Here is a 21980-nt window from a genome sequence, read left to right on the forward strand (position 1 = left end):
ATTTCTTTATTTTTATGAAAGCATCTCTCTCTCTCTCTGTCAAAAAAAGAAGAAATGCATTAGAAGATTAAATGGTGTTTCCATCTCCTGTGTATTTTTTTGTAAATCAATAAATTTGTATTGTTAGCGCAGGCACATGAACCAGATTGTACAACATTGTTACACTGATGAATCTTTCCCCTTGAGGTACCAAAAGATATATGTGCAAAGCAGGTGTTTTCGTTTGTTTAATTGGAGTTGAGTTCAGACAATATTACTGGCAAATGAATTACACATGTTCAGTAATTCATAGAAAGCGACAGTCATTTTGCTTAGATGTTTGTCTTCCAAGCTGATTATATAAATATAGCAGGTTGTTGACGGCTTTTAAATATTTTAAACGAAGCAGGGTAACATTATTAGTTTCTCAGTCTACAAATTTAGCTGCAGAAGCGGCACACCCATATCTCATCTTCTGAGTATCAGTTGGTAACTTTTGTGTATTTAAATAATATCCTGTTTTGACAAACTGCTAAACCACAAGTCTCAAAAAGAAACACATGAAGCTTGTGTCAATACATGCTGGTATCTATCAACAGGAAACATTAGGGATTGTCAGATCTGGTACACTAATGAGGAATGCTTGCGTTTCTGCTCAATGTGGAACATTTTCCAGAACGGCTTCTGTTCTTCTCGGGCTTGTTTATATTGATATCACTGTGTGTTACACAAGAGGTTGCTTCATAAAAAAATGAGTTTGTTTCTTCCAGTTTTGCCCATCATTGCAGAATTTTGGTGTATCTCTGCAACCATATTTCAACAGCTAAAACTGCCGTTCTCCACAGAGGCAGTGTAAAACAAGAAGTGCCTCCAGCCATACTATCACCTCGGGCTGTAAGCTCCTCAGATCTCACTACAGCTGAGCAGCGTTGGTCACTCTCCAACTAAAGCCTAGGGCACTACAGGAAGCTCCACTGTTAATCCAATTCATTTTGCTTTTTTCTATCAGTGAATTCTGAAACGAGAGGCCCAGGGTCAAGCTAAAAGTTGCTGTGCAGCTGGAGGGGGCTGCCTTACAAAGGAGAAGTAAAACATAGGTCAGAGATGCTGCTATTAAAGAACTCTGGTTTCATTTCAGAGTTGTGGCCGTATTACAGACAGATGTTCCTTTCTGTGTTGTGTTCGAAATAAACTTTTGGTCTCTGATTTTGACATCATCTGTCTTACTTTAAGCACAGCCTGGCTGAAGGTTACATTCAAATATCTAAAGGGCTATCTCATGGAAGCTTGTTTTCTCCTGCTCTGGAGGATAGGGCCCGAACCACAAGAAAAGAGATTCCGACTAAACATCAGGAAGAACTGATGGTAAAAGCTTTTTCCGTAGTGGAGTGGACTCTCTTGGGGAGTTGGTGGACTCTCCTTCCTTGGAGGTTTTTAAGCAGAGGCTGGATGTCCATCTGTCATGGGTGCTTTTGTTGAGATTCCTGCAATGCCGGGGGTTGGACTAGATAACCCTCAAGGTCCTTTCCAACTCTACGATTCTATGAAAATACAGAGCATCACGGCGAGAATAAACCATTATTCTAGGCACACTCCAGTGTAGTAGCATGTTAGCCAAGGTAGTATGCCCGCTTACATTGCAAGCATATAAGTGTGCCAAGGTGGGACTACTATGCATCTTCTTTCAACCTCCTTTAAAATTCACATAGCTCAGAACATATTAGTAGTTCCCTTGTAACATGATAAGGATAGCATTGGCTCTGTTGCCATTTGCAAATTTGTCTGAGGAGGGTATGGGCGACATTGGCCACCCTATAATTATTTCCAGGGCCAGATAGAGACACCCTAGGTAAGGAGTTCAGCATATCAGCAAAGGGTTTCAGAGTCCAGGAGATGTACAGATGGTCGCTCTGCGCTAAGTCCAACTCTACGTAAAACAATGTGATAGGAGGTTGACTAAATCTTAAGATTCTTCCTAAACTAGAGATGTGCCAAAAGTGCCTCACTGTGTACACATAGTAGGGTGCTTTTGTCCTCCTAAACTGGATATTTGGGGTTCAGAGGTCACAGTTCAGTGGCAGTGACTCTTTGGCCCTTTCCCCCTGATGTATGGCTATGGCAGCATAAAATTCTAACAAACCTTAGCTGAGACTAACCACAGTTTGTCCAGGTTCAGATATCACAGCAAGTTGTGGTTAGTCTAAAATGGAAGCCAGAGCTTCGGCGCTCTTCCTCACAGGTGCGCTGGACAAGGTGGGGTGCATGGGGGGGGGAGCATGTTTCTATGTCTTTCTCAACATCTGAACTTGCTGCTTCCTTCCGCGCACCTATCTGCCACCCCTCTTAATACAAATACACAATTGGTTTCCATACTAGCATGCACATGTTTGCTGCATTTCAGTTCTCTTGCTAGGATTTCAAACTGTCCCTCTCCCCACCCCCACCCCCAGCTCATATATTGCATGAAGGTGGTGATCCTGTGAAATAGGCCAGTAAGCTCAGCACAGTAAAATAGTAAATTGACCAGTAAAAAAGAAATCAGTAAATGAAGGGAATAGCTATTAACGTGCCAAGCCAAGATATATAATTATATCCTAGGACTTTTCCAAACTATTACATGCTGAAGGTGTAAAGCGATTAAAAGGGAGATTTTTTTTTTGCTGGGTAGCAAGGTTTACACTCTATTTTTACTCATGTATATTAAGTTGCAAAGCATTTTCTAGAAAATTTAATCATTTGTATTATTACAGCTCCTTATTAGTTTCTGGTAACCAAAGTTTTAGCGTATTCTTCATTAAAAGAAGAAAAAAATGGTTTGAGTAGCCCACCCATCTTCCTGGACATACTGAGAATCCTGAGATGATGGCCTTTGCCTTCCCCATTACTGTGTGATTTTAACTCACTAAAAAATGTAAAAGTACCCCTGACCATTAGGTCCAGTCATGGACAACCCTGAGGTTGTGTGTTCATTTCGCTGTATAGGCCGAGGGAGCTGGCATTTGTCTGCAGACACCTTCTAGGTCATGTGGCCAGTATGACTAAACCGCTTCTGGTGAACCAGAGCAGCGCACGGAAACGCCATTTACCTTTCCACCGGAGCGGTAGCCATTTATCTACTTGTACTTGACATGCTTTTGGACCGCTAGGTGGGCAGGAGCTGGGACTGAACAACGGGAGTTCACCCCATCGTGGGGATTTGAACTGCCGACCTTCCGATCGACAAGCCCTAGGCTCTGTGGTTTAGACCACAGCAACTGTCTCAGATGGCAGATACTGGGCAGGGGGGTATCAGCAGCCTCCTGCCTGTTCCTCCAAAGCCATTTCCCTCTGTTGGAGGGCACAGCTGTGGGTTCCAGACAGCCTGTCCTGGGCCTCTGAACTACCACATTGCTCTCATGTGATGGAAAACACTGGTGTGGTGAGTTTCTGTATGTGGAGGGGTCCCATCCTGCTTCAGGCAGCATAATGTCTTGGGCCAGCCCTGGATATAATGTTAAAAGCTGGTTTCTCACACTTACAGCAGAGCTTTCCAAACTGCATGTCGCGACTTGTTCGTGTGTCAGCAGCAGCGTGTCTTGGGAATGCTCCCCATTCTCCTCCCGCGGCTGGAAAAGGGCTAGTTTAACCTCTGGTTTACAAGTAAAACTGAATTGCTGCATCACAAAATGATGCATGTCATGTCCAAAAAGTCACCAACATGAAAAATTTGGAAAGCTCTGACTTACAGTGTCCCTCTTTTGGAAAAGAGGAGAATCTGACTAGCCCAACCATGAGGTTTGTGCATTGTTGTGTTTTACGTAGGGATGACTGGAGATGATGTAACTGCAGAAGAGTTCTCCTATGTATTAGAGGACTATAAGGAAGCAATTTTATTCACTGCCATCAATGTGTTGTCTTTTGTGGAAAACTTGTTCCAAAGAATATCTTAGAAAATATGATAACTATCAATAGTCGACTAACCTTAGAGGTAGCCATAGCTAACCTTAGAACTATTATCTTGGACAAATCCCATGAAAGTTAGTGGAGTTATCCTCAGGACTACTTTAGGGTAAGAAAATTTGGGGTTATGAAGCTATATTTCTTTGTCTTCCGTTGCTGTATTGATTTTTAGATGCAGTACATGGGGAGCTATTGTGACACCCATTAACTTATGAATGAATACTGAAGTCTCCAGGCACTACTTTCAGAAATTCCTCTCTTGTTGTGTGTCATGAGTAACTCTAGTGCAGTCTTGTATCTTACACTGTGTAGTCCTTACCTCACCTCACAAGCTGCATCAGAGAACATCTATTTATGAAACAATGCAAACTATCATTTTCTTTCATTTAGAAAGCTTTAATGTTCTCTCTTCTCTTTGCATTTACAAAGGTGTGGAAGCGTTTTTATGACTGTATATTTTTAAGCATTTTTTTTTATGCTGGAGGTGAATTTGAACTGCAAGTCAGCTAAATATACTGTATCACGAAACCTTGGGGACCACTGAAATGAGAACAGTGGCCCATTACTGCTAAGAAGGTGTTTTATTGAAAATATGCCGACATACATTCCCAGGAGAGTGAGAAAATACAGCAAGATGCCCAGCAGTTATACAGGTTGTTCTCCTAGACAAGCTAATATATATAGTTTGGCACTTCCATGCTGTGTGCAAGAGAGTCATATAATAGACTAATGCACACTTTTGCATTAAAAGGCCTCATGTTTCCCTGGATAATTTCTTTATCTATTTCTGTTTAACGCGACCACCATTTATACCTTTCACTTATTCGTTAATTACATAAAACATTTTTGTTTCCGCTCGCTGGTTAGATGAGGCAGCTTAGTAAATTTAAGTGCAGTAGCCAGTAGATGGCAGTGTTTGCCAAAATGCTTTCCTCCGATGAAGGGCAGGGACCTTCATGCACATGTGCATATGCATTGGGAATTTGACTTCCAGCAAAGTTTCTGGTCAACCAACCAGCGTAGGCTACATTTTAAGGAAAGCAAGTTTCTAGACCACAGGACTGCACTTTTTAAAAAACAAAAGGCACAAAGGGCATATTCAGGAGGTGTTTTCCATAGGGCTGATTTCACAAGCTATCAGCTAAGCCAGAAATTCGGGCATCAGCGCCTACAAAAGTCAGGTACAAATCAAGGCGGAATTTTGTGTATGCCGCCTGTGCTGTCCCTGTTGGTGCTTTTCCCTGTTTTGACTAGCATGGTTTACCATGAGGATTGCTGTGATCCCAACACATGGTTTGAGGGTCTTGGAGTGCTGATTCATACTAAATAAAATTGCATTAGCAGCAGCATCATATATATATCCCACCTCTGCTCTAAGGATCTCAAGGTGGCATACAGGTTCCTCCCCATTTTATCCTCACAACAACCCTGTTAGGAAGGTCAGGCTGAGAGACTGATTGGAAGGATCAGGGAAAGGACCCCCACCTACCTCTGGCTATGGGCATGATGAGAGACATTTCGCCCTCTCCACAGCACCTGTAACTCTTCACAGGCATCATTTCCACCTACCATTTCCTACACTGCAATTGTGATTTAAGGAAGGGGACGAGGGGGGATTGCAAAAACAAATTGAAAAATCATGCCTCCCTCCTTTTTCTCCTAACATATGACTTTAGAAGAGGGGGCAGCATTACTGTGGTCTAAACCACTGAACCTCTTGGGCTTGCCGATCAGAAAGTTAGTGGTTCTAATCCCTGTGACGGAGTGAGCTCCTGTTGCTCTGTCCCTGCTCCTGCCAACCTACCAGTTTGAAAGCATGCCAGTGAAAGTAGATAAATAGGTACCGCTGTGGCGGGAAGGTCAACGGCATTTCTGTACGCTCTGGTTTCTGTCACGGTGTCCCGTTGCACCAGAAGCAGTTTAGACCTGCTGGCCACATGACCCGGAAAGCAAGATGAGCACTGCAACCCCATAGTTGCCTTTGACTGGACAACCGTCCAGTGGTCCTTTACCTTTTCACCTTTATATATAACCTGGTAGAGTTGACCCTTTACCTGAAATTGAAGGATAGAAATATTGACCCGCCTAAACATATTAATGGATTGTGTAAAATTGCTTGCGATTCTTTAAAAGAGGAAAGCTTTGAGAAACTCTGGCTGGGGCTGAGATTCATGGGCATGGTAGGAGGGCAGCTCATCCACCCCACCCCCCAAATCAAGTAAATAAATAAAAATACTTAACTAACTGACCAATTGTGTCACAGATAACTCGGTTCTGCCCCTAAACATAAAGCTCGCCCCCTCTAAAATAAATCCTGGCTACGCCCATGCTGAGATTATCAACAGATTCCCATAACTGCAGTGGTGGTCATCCTTCTGGAGTTCTGGAACCATACAGGGAAAGATAGAGGTCAGATGAGATTCAAACTATTAAGTAGTTAATAGGCAGGATACCCTCCGCAAACTTAGAAAAGGTCCTGGGAAAGGCTGTGAAGTGTGGGTAGGTCAGCAGCAGCAGATGATGATGATCATCATCATCATAGGGCCATGGCTAGCCCTAGAAATGCAGAGGGGCGTAAGACACCCAGGAGACAGGGAGAGCTGAGGAATGGTATTTATGGAAGGATGGGTGTGCATGGAACCTGTGCCTTTCTCCCCTCAAAGAGGTTTATACTTCTGATGCTCTTAAGCAGTCATCAGACTATTCAGGAGCACCCTTTCCACCATATGCCAGCGGAGTAGCTCAGATGTGCTCGCTTTCCCAAACAATTTACGTGGCTGAGGTGCTAAAAAAGCAGCTGCACAAAACAATGTGCATTATAATGATGGGCTCATGCACCTGTGTTGACTAGTTGTATGGCTGTGGATGCACATCAGAATGCGCATCCCATTGAAGGGAGTGTTGTGCTGACAATATTGTGACGACCTGGGGTCATAAGCGGTACAGGGTTTCAGATGCACGTTCTACCTCTTTTCTTTTTCATCCTCTCTGCCTAGTTTTTCTGGAGTTTGCACCTAGCTGCCAATTTCTTTTCTGGCTCAAAATAAATTAGATTGAATCGGAACATAAGGAAAGCTCAGTATAATTGTGCACCAGAGGAACAACAGTATTCCACATCAGAAATCAATCCTTGTGGATTACTATGACATTCCTAGGTGTCAGCTTGTGAGGGCGGGTGTCCTACTGGAGCTTCAAGAGCCTCATGGCTTTTACGAGATGGATGAGGTGAGGTAACCTGGCTGAGAAGTTCCTTTTGTGGCAGTGCACAATTTTAATCCTTCACCTAGGTCACCACACTGCCTAATGCCAGCACTGATAGTGATTTCATCATAACAATTAGGCTCATCCTTCTATATGATAGAAATGCTACCACATTTATATGTAACTGACTGCATTCAGTTCAAGCATGCATGAAATAATTTTCTCCCTACAGCAAATCGTTGGATCAGAACCTCTTGGTATAAAAATGCATCAATTTTTCTTTCTGATGGAAACTAAAGTTACAATTTATTAAGCAAGAAGAAAGCAGTTAATTAAGATCAGTCAAATACAAAAGATAGGGCAAAAATGTTCCAATCGTTATTTATAAAAAGATGTCAGGTGCAATTATATATAAAATAGTATTTATTTGATTCATTATTAATAACTGTATGCTTTGAGAAAAACAATAATTTTTTCTGAAGCTTCTTCCAGAGCTCTTGTACTATCATCTTCATCACTCACCTGAATGTTGACACTTCCTGCTGTGCATATATAAATTAACCAGTAACACTGCCATTATAAAAATGTTGCATTAAATTAAGAGAAATGTAAACCACTGTGCAGTAAAAAGAAGAAAAATATCTGACACCTTTAAGCCAAATGTGCACTGCATATAAATAACAACAACTCCCATCACACTTATTTTAATGATGACTTTATCATAATGTGGACACAAATAAAATTAATATGGAGTTAACTGCTTCAGTGCCCCACGGATGAAGTACCCAGACATGTCAATTATAACCACAGAACCAGGCAAATAGATAGGTAGCAGGGGGATTCTTGTATTACAGCTATCTGTTTGGTTTCTCTTTAGGATGAACAGAGTATATTATTCTTTAGGGTTTTCATTATGACTTGTTTCACCAGAAATGAAATCCTTTGAAAAACGAAGACACCGATCAATAAACAATACCCTCCAGAAGTAATATATGCTACCATTTGCAATCACTGAAATAATTCCATCCTTCCTCTGTAAACAGAAACATTTTAAATCTGTACTTATACTGCAGATTCCTGTGGTGTGCTCATCTGTAGGCTGAATGGTTTGATGTTGTCACCCATTGTATCCTTCATGGACCATGGAGCCACAGTTGTTATGTTAAACCTTGTGCAAATAAAGCATCCAATCTTATATGCCTTCCTCCCTTTTTGATGCTGCTATTTTCTTGATCCATCTCTGTAATCTCAACATGGGAGAAGATTCTGCTCTGGCTTGCAGTCCCGGAATAACTCTGGCAGGTAACAGAGAGGTGTGTCCTTGACTCCACACCTAAAGCTCCCAGCCCTGTGGGAGAAGCCTTAATCCTGCACTCTCTCATGGGTCTGCCCCAGTCCCCGTGACAACTTTACGTTACAGCTGCATAACAGGTGGCATAATTTAAATACCACCACCAAGGCAAATAAGGAGAAGCCCGGACAGATGCTCCCTTCCTCCCCACGCCAGTGGAGAACTGGACCCCAACTTGTTTAGCATCCAATCGTAATATATCACCATAAGTGCCCCATACAGGGAGCACTGATTTCATGTATCAAGAGACACAATTTATAACACTACACATCTTTGATTTCATGTATGAATCAATTCAAAACACATGTTAATGATTGGGTACATCTCAGTTGCTCCTCTGTTTATTTTTGAAGCTTTCAAAGGCACAGGGCCCCTGCAAGAACAAAAAGGCTGGCAAACTCATTCCCCTGCCCATTGCAGTTTCTTACGATCACTTCTGTCAATCACTCACCTGCTCCTCCTGGACATGTTTGCCCAGCGGACAGCAGCAATCCTTTTTGATGGGAGGGAGGCAAGCCACCACTCAGCTTTGATACATGGTGGGGAGCTACTAAACGAACATGTCTGGCGAGAGTGGGTAGATGATTGTCAACAGCAGCAGTAACCAGCAGCAGAGCAGAGTAGAGTGTGGGCCCCCATTATAGTGGTAATTCTGAGGTGCTGTGGGGTATCATGGCCATAGGAACACCCTGTACATTATCTATAGTAATCAGAGTAGTTTACATTAATGCAAGCCTGCATTGCTGTCTCTTGCTGAAAAGCAAAACTAGATTGAGCAAAAGCAAATTAATAAATCTCATGTTGATCAATTCACCATATTCCTATTTCATTATGACTACCCATCTTACATGAATAATATTTACCGGAACATCAGAAAAACTCAATTTGTGAACCCGGGTTACTCATAATAATAATAATAATAAATTTTATTTATATCCCGCCCTCCCCAGCCGAAGCCGGGCTCAGGGCGGCTAACAACAATAAAACAGTATAAAAGTATAACATAAACAACACTCTAAAATCATTCATTGTAAAATTAATTAATTCAGGCCACTGGCAACCACTGGGCCAGAGCTCCGCGAAGATTGCCGAGGGAGGGAGTCAGGCTGTGCCCTGGCCAAAGGCCTGGCGGAACAACTCTGTCTTGCAGGCCCTGCGGAAAGATGTCAAGTCCCGCAGGGCCCTGGTCTCTTGTGACAGAGTGTTCCACCAGATCGGAGCCACAGCCGAAAAAGCCCTGGCTCTAGTTGAGGCCAGCCTAACTTCTCTGTGGCCTGGGACCTTCAAGATGTTTTTATTTGAAGACCGTAAGTTTCTCTGTGGGGCATACCAGGAGAGGCGGTCCCGTAGGTACGAGGGTCCTAGGCCGTATAGGGCTTTAAAGGTTAAAACCAGCACCTTAAATCTGATCCTGTACTCCACCGGGAGCCAGTGCAGCTGGTGTAGCACCGGATGAATGTGATCTCGTAGCGAAGACCCCGTAAGGAGTCTCGCCGCGGCATTCTGCACCCGCTGGAGTTTCTGGGTCAGTCTCAAGGGCAGCCCCACGTAGAGCGAGTTACAATAATCCAATCTGGAGGTGACCGTCGCGTGGATCACAGTGGCCAGGTCAGGGCGAGAGAGGTAAGGAGCCAACTGCTTAGCTTGGCGGAGATGGAAAAATGCCGCCTTTGTTATAGCTGCAATCTGCGCCTCCATAGAAAGGGAGGCGTCGAAGATTACACCCAAACTCTTAACAGACGGTGCTGGCACTAATTGCGCCCCCGCAAGAGATTATCTAAATTATATTTGGGTGGCTTGTGTAGCTTCAAATCTCTCTCTCTCTCTCTTTAAATAAGGTGACCTATTATCTGAATTGTGGCTTATCCAAACATTTAGAATGTCCCCAACACCATTTGGATGCATGAGGATTCATTGCCTTGCCAAATTACTATTAAGTGTTCCACAACTGTCATCAATTGTATAAATGTGTTTATGCACTGCATACATATTTTATGTGTGCATGCGTGTTATAATCCATGTGTCATTTATACTATGTATTCAGTTATGTGAATTCTGCCTGAAGATTTGGAAGGAGAGCAAATGGCTCACCCTTTCCCTAAATAGTTGTTGTATTTCTTATCACTTAGTATCGCTGAATTCCATTAATTTCCAACAAATCTTACAACTGGGGATAATGTCACACTTGTAGATAATTTTAAGAACACATTACCAAGGTTTTGGAATCAGGTCTGTGTCAGAAATATGGAAACCATGGATCATGTAAACCACTGGATGTGCTGCCTTTGTGCATTCTGATTGTGTCGAGGTATAATCAAGCTACAGAAATTGTATTGTAGACAGTTGGCAATAAAACATGGACTACTTGAAGCTGAGCCTGTGCCGCATTATGAATGCTTACCTGATCCAGTTTTAGAGAATGTTAATTTCACACTCTATTGGGATAAACCTGTAAATAGTACTGACAAAACAGCAAGTTATAATAATCCAAGCAATAAAAATATACACGGCAATTCCTCTTACACGCAAAATGAAAAAAATAAAGAAACCGACAAGAAATCCACCTTACAATAGAAACAGGATGTATGTTGGGACTCACCAGAATGCAGAGGGATCTGCGTCTGTGTATCTGTGTATAATATATCCCCTCCAAAATTAATAGCTATCCCTACCTTTGGAAATACCTTATTGCCCCAAAACAAAACCAATTATTTGTTGTCATTGTCATGCAGCATTCTGTTCCCAATGGTAGCTAGGCAGATGCTTCTATGTACAGTAGTGGTACATTATTGTGGTGCCTAGCCCCTGTTGCTTGTCCCCTGTACTTGCTTACTCACAAGTACCCTGCCTTGGAACATGGAAGTTCCATCTTGGCCATGGTAGACTTACCTTTCCTGAAATCCCTCTCACATATCTTCCCACATATCTTTGTCTATACATAAAAACCATCTCTTGTCATGGTCCGCCTCCAGCGTGACCAATGGATGGAAATGCAAGGGAAACAGTTGATCCTGGACAAGATGAAAGTGATGGATGAGCTCGTTATTATATTTATTTTCAATCTAGAGAGAATATTAGCTTAAGGGCTATAATTTGAAGCAGGGGTGGAAACTCTTTTTTTTTCTATAAATGGACGTTGAGCCACAGGAAAAGTCAGTGGTCTGAGCCACAGGTTAGTAGAGCCAAGCTTTTTTCTCAATCCCCTCTTTTCTGCCTCCATCTTTCTGCTTCCTCGTCTTCTGAGTCATGATGGTGGCTGGGTGTGTTCTCACTTACAAACCCTTCCTTCTCATGTACAAATTCTCTCAAGTTTATGCTTCACAAAAGATGCCACTATCTTCCTCCCACCAGCAGCACAGCATAGACCATTACAAGCACCACAATAGGCAAACAGCACCCGAACCAACCAATCCACCTTGGAACCAACAAGCCAGCCTCCTTCCTCAGAAAATCTAGATTCAGCCCCAGCTTGCTCTTCTCTGTGTGCATATGCAGGACTGCGGCATCCAGCGAGCCCAAAGCAGACCTGGAGTGACCTTTTCAACACAGCAGTTTCCCCACAATGCTTTAAAATACTCCTTGTGTGCATGTGTAAGTAGATGGGTTTTCTATGAAATAAAAAGTCCTGGGTAAAGAAATAAAGCCACTTAGCTTCCAAAAATGAAAATTGAAGATGGCTCCTTGGTGAATTTTAGGTGTTGTGATACAAAAGAAGGTGAAGGAGGTCACTTAGATAAATTGGGACCATGCTGTTTAAGATTTCTTAGCATCACTAGTAAATATAGATTGTAAGTATGCTGGGAATTCCCCTTCTTCAGTTCAAGGATACTGTGGTGTGTGCAAAGAGGAAAGTTCCATTTATGTGTGGTTTGTTCCATTTTCAGGCTCTCATTCTTGATTCCCATATTCTGCCCTAATTGTGCTGCAGTTATTCAGTAGTCCTAAATCCTGACCTTTGTGCGTATACAAGCGACTCTCAACTTACAAGGGTTCCAGGGATAGAGCATAAAGCTAAAATCGTGTCTAGTCAAAACTGCAGTGGTGCAAATACAGTGGTAGGTGGGATTGCCAAAGTCTTTTTTCCCCTAGATGTCCATCTTCTTTTTGCCCTATTTTTATTTATTTCTTATTTTTTGTCAGATGCACAAAGCTGAATGTGCACAAGTTAAATGCACATAAGTTGTGACATTAAGGTATAATTTCATTTTTGGTTTCCCCATTTCTATCTTCACAACAGTCCTGCGAGGTAGCTTAGTGAACCTTGTGGGTCAACATAGTGCAAGAGGAAGAATAATAGCCTCTGCTCCTGAAATTGAGGTGTGTTGTACCATATGTGTACCGCATTTCCACATTCTGAAATTTGGACTACATTCTCTATCAATAACATGGAGTTGAAAGGCTGTATCACATCAAATTGTGGTAAGGAAGAGTTACAGAGCACTTTACCATGGAGAATACTGTATAAACAATATTTTAAAATGCATACTGCTAGCTTGTTTGCCACAAGGTAGTTATGTGATCATGAATCTAAGAGGCACAGTTAGCACAGAGTAGCAAAACTGAGATCTGCAAGTGGAAATACTGTGAAAAGCGTTAACTAAATAGCCTCCATCTCCCTCCTTCCCCTCCCAACACCTTTAGGCACTCAAACACCTGCAGCCTCTAAGGATATAAAATAAACAGGTATTATTATTTCACTTCAACCCCCATCATTATTCTCTCTATAATTTTTGTTTAAATAATATGTGCAGTTTGCAAAGAAGGTTGTGCGATATTTACAATCAGATCCCATGTTCTTGATACCCAGATTTATCGTTTGACTTGTGCCTATTGATTTAAAAGCCAGGATCTTTCTCATTCATGGAGGTTCCTTCTGGCAGATTTAAGATCTTGTAAATATTCATAACTGGGGTTGCGGGGGGTCAACTTTTTAGTGACCTGGACAAAACATTCCATTAATTTGTTATCTAATACAAAAACACTTCAAGCAACAGAAAGCAATCCATATCACAAGATCACAAGTTGTCAGGGAGCTGGATCCTTTGTCTTGTGAGCAGCCCCCCACCATTTGTTGTTCGTTGTCCTTTGCTTTTGTAAATAATGCATATTTGTGACTGCTAATAGTAATTAGCCCATTTAATTTTTTCAGTTATGTGCTAAGGAAATAACTGAAAAAGCTGCAAACTGCACACAGTTTCTTCAATTATATATATTAAAAGTCAGATTGGCCCCTCTTTGTAGATAACATTGAAAAGAAATGAACCAATCTAGTGTTAAATGCCCTTGGTTGAGTGGAAATATATTTATGTTACAGTTTCCATGGATAAAAAACAAAAAAGAGAGACCAGTATTTTCATTCCAGTTGGATTAATGATTAAGGCAAAATAGTATTTCTTTCTTCTTGGATATTTGACACATTGAGTGATTGTTCTGCATTAATTACACAGAATAATCAAACCAAGTATCGCAAATGTCCCGGCACAGACCAAGTCATCATCTGCTACCAAGTTCAGAAATATTTGTTTGGCAGCCTTAACAACAGGTTGATAAAACTCTTTTATTTTGAAAATACTGATCTGTGGGATATAACAGGTATATTTGTGTATTGTGAGTACATTTTAACATATTATCATTCCCTAGTATGTGATTCATTTCCTTTTGCTTTGTTTAGAAGGGGTCAGTTGCAGTTCCCTACATAGGCAGGGCAGATTGATAATTTGCACAAACTCTCGTTGGAGAGCTATTTGTGTTTGTGTGCGATAAGGAAAATATACACGTACATATATATACAGGCGCATACAAATCCTGTCATGCATAATCTGTGCGAGGCAGAAAAAACTCCAAAAGACTAGAGTTTGGTAAAAGAACAGTAATAATAATTTTGCATAAGAGGGGGTAAAAGTTACATTCCCCACCCGGAAAGACTGTTTTGCAGCACAAAATCACCCACCCACCCACCTCCTCAGCATGTAATTATCTCTTTTTTGGCCTATCCAATTTGAGCTGATTGTTGTGAAGCCTTTGCGTTAGCTTGCTGCTCTCTAGTGTCATGTAGCCTCTGCCGAACAAAATTGCTCTTTAAAGGTTAGATTGGTAAGATGCTTTCTGTTAGTAAATAGAGGGGTTGTTGGTTTGCTTTTTGTTTTGGGAAGGTGAGGTGGGGGGAATGTCTTCGGATTGTGGTGTGTGTGTGTGTGGAGAGAAAAAAAGAAATAGTTCGGAAGAGGTCTTTTGATTAAGAGTAAGTGTGTGCTCTTTGCCCTGCTTTTTAGCGCGCAGATACAAACACAGTCGGGTCAAAGGGTTAACAGCAATTAACTGTAGTTGCGTTGGAGACAAAAGCGTTATTTCACAAAAGCATTATTTCACCTGCTGTCAGAAAAGAGAGAGAGAGAGAGAGAGAGAGAGAGGAGGCCCATTGTGTAGGGGTGTTTGAACTGATTATGTTTAGAGGCTGGTTGTGATTGGTGGAGAAGGGCGTGGCTGATTGGGTAGTTTTGCATCTTGTCAGCCCAGGAGCACCCTTGTGCGTGCAATCTGTCTGTAACCTGAGGAAGCTAGAGACTGTACAACAAGGCTTTAATAGAAGCTTCATGGCCCAGCACTCTGTTTGTGGTGGTGGCAGCTAAATGGAGTTTGTCAGGTTTGTCAATATGATTGATTTTACGATTTTCTTCTTAAGAGAAAAACCTTACTTTATGCACAGTTATAACAATGGTCTTCAATTTTGCAAGGGCTGTTTTCCTATCTCTCCCTCCCCCTCTTTCGTTTTCTTTTTTAAACTTGAAATCTGTCGTTTGCCAACTTCTTGATCAAGAGTTTTATGGAGGTGCTTTAAAAAAAAACAGACTTTTGGGGGGGTGGGAGAGAGAAAGAGACAGTGTGCAGGCCTGCTTTTCTCCATATCCAGAAGTTTGGGAAAGATTTGGGAACATTTTTTGAAGGGGGGGGAGTGAAAGCAATGCATGCTCTGTTATTTACTACTGTACTGCTCTCTTGTAGCAAGTGCAAAAGCTTCGTGAGGAGTTAGATTTAAGAGAATACTGTGTGATTGTGGACAGTTTACTGAAGATGTTTTAAGAGAATCTACAGAAATATTATTGTTTCTCTGTTGCTGCTTTTACTTTTACAGAATTCTTTGCAGTATTTGTGGCTTGGATGTCTTCATAGTATTTTGGGGAAAAGAAAGGGAAGGGGTAAAACTACAGATCTGTAAAATGCTGTGCCAGGCACAGTTGTGTTTGATTTTACTTGCCAGTCAATTTGCCACGTGAAATTAAGTATGGGAAGGTGTTGTGTTTTTTTACACCGACTGGTATTAATGTGTTCTGAAGAAATAAGTGTAACTGGATCTAACTGTAACTAAGCTAAGTGTCAGTCCTGCTGTACTGAATTTTTCTGCAAAATGAGATTATTTTTCTAAGGGGTGGTGGTAGTAGGGAGGAGGGAACTGTTAGGAAGTGGGTGGTTAGTTTAGAGCAAAGTGCACATACATGCTTCCTCTTTGAGATTAACTCTTTCATACCTGACATAGTTGAGAGAGGAGAGGAGCTGAATAGGTCAAATAGGCATTTGTTTGTGGAAAGTTTGCAGAAAGTGTGGATTTAAATGTAAAGCGCTGTTTTAGAAATAGATAGCAGTGTTCTGAAGATGCTGCATTTAAAAAAAATAGTGAAGGCAAGCTTCATGAGCAGGAAATATTCTTTGTTCTAAATGAATAAGATTTGTTTCTGGAGAAAAGTTAAAGGGCTGTTGATGTATAATTATTAAAGTGGCATAAATTGCTGTATTTGTAGGAAACATGGAAATGTCATATATATATATATATATATATATATATATATATATATATATATAGTGGGTCTAAATTTGAAACATCTAAAAAAAATCTGTGTTTAGATAGCAAGATACAAACATAAATGCATGCACGTAAGTGCCTTGTAAGCTTATGTAACAGCTCCAGCACAATTAGTGATATGGGCTATTCACGGTCAGGTTCTAAGTAGATTTAATGTAAATACACTTACGTTTCTTGCCCACTTCGAGTTCAGATTGAACAGAAAATATATATATGTACACTGAACAGATACATGTATAGATGGGTGGCTTAAACGTATGAGCACTTTGTGATATATTTTTACCCTTGTAGCAATGTGGGATATTTGTTCTTGAAGCAATGCTGCTCTTCTACTACTGCAGCTTCCCTTCAAGAAACAGATAAACATTCTGTTTTAAGCAGCTTTAAATAATCATACTGCCTTCCCGGTCCTCTCCAAAATTGCATTGATAAGGATGTAAATCTGAAAACAAACCCTGTCCAAACAGTATAGCTGATTTGGCCTAGGATGCGATAGAGCTGAACTGAAAACTGATTGGCCTGACACTTTATAATCAAAGCTGATTTATTGTTCATTAGTAGTGCATTAGCCCTTTCAGGCAAGACAGTTATTTGTGTAGGGGCCTGTCAAACAAAAGACTGCTAGCACCTGTCATTTTTAAACCCTGAGATAAGCAAAAAGATATTAAGATAATGCAAATAGAAATATATGCCTGCAAGAGGTAAACTCTTTGCCTGTGAGCCTCCATTTAAAAATAACACTTTAAAAATTCCAGGCCTGCATTCGTTGCACAGATAAACCTTATTAGGGATAAAAACGCATCCCAGTGGAAAAAAAAGTGATGCTTTTAATCAGGGGGTTTGAACCTCATTTAGCATGGTGTGCTTCTCAACATATAAAATTGAGACATGCCTTGGGGAAGGGGCCCCAGGTTAGAAAGTTTGAAATTAGGAGATTGCCACTAGCTTTTACGGATCTGTGATTTTATTGTGGATTTCTTTTTCTTTCTTTTTTATTGTCTTTTCTTTTGTTTTGCCCTAAACTATTGCATTAGTTTATATTGTTAACTTCATTTTGTTGGTTGTCTGTTTCCATCCCTTCCAGTGAAGGGATGGGTGCTATGAATGCTTTTAGTAAATAAATAATGAAATAACGGCTGCTGGCTGATTTAACCTTTCAGATATTTTTCTTGTTGAATTTTATTTGCCAATACAACATAGTTAATTGCCTATATATATATATATGCCCATTGCCAGCACACTGTCAGAAATGGACTTGTACCATAAAATGCTGCCTGTACCATCAGGGGTTAATTAAGTGAAAACATGATGACATCACAGCAGAGCTGCGAGAAAGTCAAGATATATCTCCTGCTGTATTGGGACACATTTCTGCAAATTCCCACTGCCCTCTCATTCTTTCACTCCCACTGCCCCCACCCCCTTCTGCCCCATTACTAAGGAATGATCTCATGACACAAACCAGAAAACAACACAAGCGTCAAAAGAAAACAAAATTAGTCAACTTTTGTCTGCCACCATAGAAACAAGGATTAACTTATGTTATTCCAGAGTCGTGGAGAGGAGACTATCTGCATGAGGATATATAGTGCATTGTCTTCTGTGAATTTTTCATTTGACAGGGATTTTGGAGGCTATGATCTTAATTAAATCTCAACTGGCTCAAATAATGCATCTAAAAAGGCATGCAGTGTTGCGTAACCTTGCTGAGTTAGTAAACCATAAATCATCAGAAAGCTTATGATAGGGAGTTATTCTCTCTCTCTGAGGTTTTGTTCGCCATTTGTTAGTTTTGGTTATTTTTTAAAATACACATTGCTTTTTAATCCCAGTCCCCCTACCCTACCCCCTTCCCTCTCTCTCACCCCCCCCCCCGTAATATAAGGAGAATTAGGAGATGCCATGCCCAATAGCATCGGAGTGATGCAATGAAACTGACATGAGATCATAACTTTCTATAGCTTTTCACACAGTTGTCTGCCTGATAGCATGATGCGAACTCTGCTTGCAGTTTTTCAAAATCGGAACATCTTAAGAGGGAAATTTTAGATGATCTGTGCCAGGACAGTTAAATTAGTACACCATCACACCTATGTACGTCGTCTCTGTTTCTCACTGAAATTCAGGGCTTCCTGAAAATTATTAAGCAGTCTTATAGAAATGGGTAGCATCACCATTATTCAGTTTTAATAGACAACTGCTGAAAAGTGGCCAGGTTTTGTTTTCTTTTGTTGTTATTATTGCAGATGGTCATATACACAGCGGTGCTTCCTCAGGTATGTTCACAAATAAAGCAAAATAGATAACGTGTGTGTCTATGTTGACAGTGAAGGCTATTGATTATATATTGCAGACAAAATTGGTATGTTACAGACACAGAGCAAATGTGTTAATGCAATAATTTACTTACCTTCTTGAGCAGTCTGCTTTTGGGAGTTGCTGCTACCTAGAAATACATAGGGAAAACCCCATGTTTCTTCCCATTATATTTCTGGTTCTTTTTAATGTGCTGGAAGTATAAATGGGTAGCTGTTTACAGTGCAGCAGGCTGATACTTTGGGGGAGATGCTTGCGAACTCTTAGTCCGGTTCAGAGGTAAGACAGTCTTGCTGAACTTAAAAGTTTATAGAGTGAAGAGGCAGAGGAAGAGAGGCACAATGTCAACAGCTGTTTTTTTGCTTGACAGAGACACCTTAGTTTTTCTTCGAGGAAATGTTTATTACTTGATAGGTAAGCATTGTGATCTGTTCTCTCACCCCCCACCACTGTGCTTGGGAAAATAAAGAGATAAAGAGTGGGATCCCAGCCTGCCCACCCCCATCCACACCTGCGTGGCTCGATTGTGGGAAAGTTCTGACACCCGCAGTCTCAACTTGATAGTGTTTGGTGAGAAGCTTGGCCAGCTGTAAGCAGTTTGTTTGTTTTACTGAAAGCAGGGCTGTGTTGCTGGAAATTAGCTTTGCTGTGAAACTCAGGATTCATTTGAAATGCCCTTTATTTTTATAAGGTGTCCCCCCTCCCCTTTTGGCCCTAGGTTTATTTATTTGTTTTCAAGAGTTGAGGAGCAGAGGAAGGATGGGAGGGGGGTAACGTACTCATTATCTGTAAAGCTGCCTGATGTGTCTGTTTTTTTATAAAATGGAATCAAGTAGTTATATGAAGTACTGTAGCCTGTTTTTGTTAACCTTTCCAGTGCAGTTTCCTCTCTTGTCCGTATTGTGTTTGATGGGGTGAGGGAGAAATTTGAATGAGCGTTGAACAAGCATCCATTATTGCTAATTATTCTGTGCAGGTTTTTGAGGTGGAGTTCCTTTCAGTGGTTTGGTAAGATGTTATATTACCTTTTCTAAAGGAAAAACTTAAGGACATCCAAACAACAATAGCTGATAGCATGTTCTAATTTTTAAGCTCTCTATCTTGCCCTTAAATCTAAAACATCATTGTTCAAATAACTGAGAACAAGGTAAACCAACAACATCAAAAAGGTCGGTTTCTGTGATTTCTCAAGGGCTTGTTATTTTGTACTTTCCAATTCTATTTGATGTCTTGACAAAACAAGATGACACAGGGGAGAATACATTAAATTTTGATCCCCCCCCCCCAATATAACCTGTATCAGTAGTGGCAGCTTAATTTTTCACACGTTTTTAGGAAAGGTAGCCTTTTTATTTTGCACAATTACTCTTAATTGTCACACCCCTTTATGTGAAGGATTTCTTCTAGGGTTTTCCCGTTTGCTTTCATTTTGCGAGGCATCTTTTTAAAAAAGTGTTTTGACCTTTAACATGCAGAGAGCTTGCTGGTTGGAACGTGTCTTCATTAGAAGTAAAGCAGCGAATAGCAAGATTGTAAAAGGAGCATCTGATGTTTTCTCATTACAGATCAGCACAGCCAGTGTAAATTAGATTCTGATGCACAAATGAGGGCACCTGTGATAGGTGTGAAATACAGCACACTTAAGCAAATAAACTTTTACAAGTATTGTAAAGGCTGCAGTTCTGAATAAAGTGACACCCTCTAGATGAGTGTTTAGCAGAACAAGAATCTGAATATATCTTGTCATAATCTGACTGCTTTCTTTGTGTCTGATTAAGAGTAAACTGGTTCAGTAAGTTTGCCATATTTTAATTGCTTATTAATATTACATTAGTCGGTACACATTGCACGTATACCCCCTTCCCCCAACCCATCCACTCCCCAAACCCAGAAGAAAAGACAGTACCACATTTTTAACTCTTAAAAGAAAAGCAGCAGAAAGCAAAGCCACAGGCTAGTGCTGCAAATGATTCTGGTGGTGCTGATTTTGCACTTTCCAATACCTGCTGCAGAAAAAAAATAATATGTGCTTAAATTTCTCCGTAACGACGTTCTCAGCCTTGTATTATTAAAATCTCACAATGTACAAATGTTTTAGAAAATAACAGGCAAGGTGTTGTATCTTCTTGACTGCATGTAGATAGGCTTAAGAATTTATAAATCAGTATTGATCTCATCAGGGTTTTTCTTTAAAAGCTAAACTGAGAAGAAACAGAGCAATTTGTGCATTTGCGTGCACACACACATACACACACAATTAGTTTTAGTAATGTGTGGTATGTCCTTATTAAGCAGGTTAGGTTTGAGAAATAGCAAATGTTTAATGGTCCTTTTCCTTCCGCTACTCCTTCTCCCCCCCCCCACCTGCCTAAACTAAGGGTAGCTTTGCTTGATAGATTCCACTGTAGCACTCCTGTTAAAGTAGAAGATACTTAATTTATGCAAACTTTATATTTGTATGCAAATTAAATGAGTATGTATTATAGCTTCAGCAATTAGTAGGGGGCTTGGTATGCATGAGAATTGGCAGGTAGGATCAGGTTGCACCAAGGTTTCACATTTTAAACAAATACTAAATCTTCATGTTTCTTTCTTCCTTTCTGTCTGTCTTGCAGTTGGTAAAGAAGGGTTAACGTGGTGGGAAGCCCGAAATTGTTTACCAAGTCAGGCGAATCTATTATGCTCAATTGTGTATGTCTGGTCAAACTCCTACTCTTGGTGAAATGCAATAAACAAAATGATAAAAAATAAAATGCTAATTGAATTGTAAAGAGCTTCTTTCTCTCTCTCCTCTTTTCTCTCCCCTTTTTAATAGGAGGTTGTATTGTTGAGGAGAGAACAGTTATGCTAATGACTGACTACTTAGCTGGTTTTACATTAATATAATAAACAGTACCTGTCGTAATGTTCTGTACAGTGTTATGGGTGAAAACAGGGAAGTCTTAAAAGTGAAATTCTCTTTTGCATAGTGAAACAGAATCATGGTTTCCACATGAATGGTTCCAGCACACTCAAGTTTCTTTTTTCTTTTTAATGGTTTTTGTTTCGAAGACCTGAAATATTGTGTCAGAAATGTTCTATCCTGGGTGAGATACGGGTAATGTGATTTAGTGAAAACCTACACAGTACTGCAACAAAATGTTTTGAGCATTGTTCTGAATGCTACATTCACACTAATTGTAATAATTACAAACCTGCATATGTATTAGTAGAGGGTAACCGTAATTCTGTAAACACTGCCCTTGCAAAGTTGGTACAGTTGAATTTTTCTTTTATTGGTTACACACAGTTGCTTATTTTACATACATTTCACGAAAATCAATTCTCATTCAGTCA

General features: G+C 40.6%; 1 protein-coding gene across 50 annotated transcripts in view; it reads left to right on the plus strand.

Moving 5' to 3' along the window:
• Positions 1-21980, plus strand: part of FOXP1 (forkhead box P1) — a 546942-nt gene that overhangs the window by 398322 nt on the left and 126640 nt on the right. For 3 of the 50 annotated variants that reach the window (XM_083491900.1, XM_083491902.1, XM_083491908.1), the window contains exon 1: positions 14975-15113. The exons of 44 other annotated variants lie outside the window; for them this stretch is intronic. The gene's annotated coding sequence lies outside the window, so the exon portion shown is untranslated. Of the gene's footprint in view, positions 1-14973; positions 15114-21980 lie in introns of those variants that run through there. 3 more of the 50 variants (XM_083491896.1, XM_083491899.1, XM_083491911.1) reach the window with 2 other exon arrangements.

This window comes from Podarcis liolepis, assembly GCF_965112155.1.
Source record: "Podarcis liolepis genome assembly, chromosome: 2".
NCBI classification, from domain to species: Eukaryota; Metazoa; Chordata; class Lepidosauria; order Squamata; family Lacertidae; genus Podarcis; species Podarcis liolepis.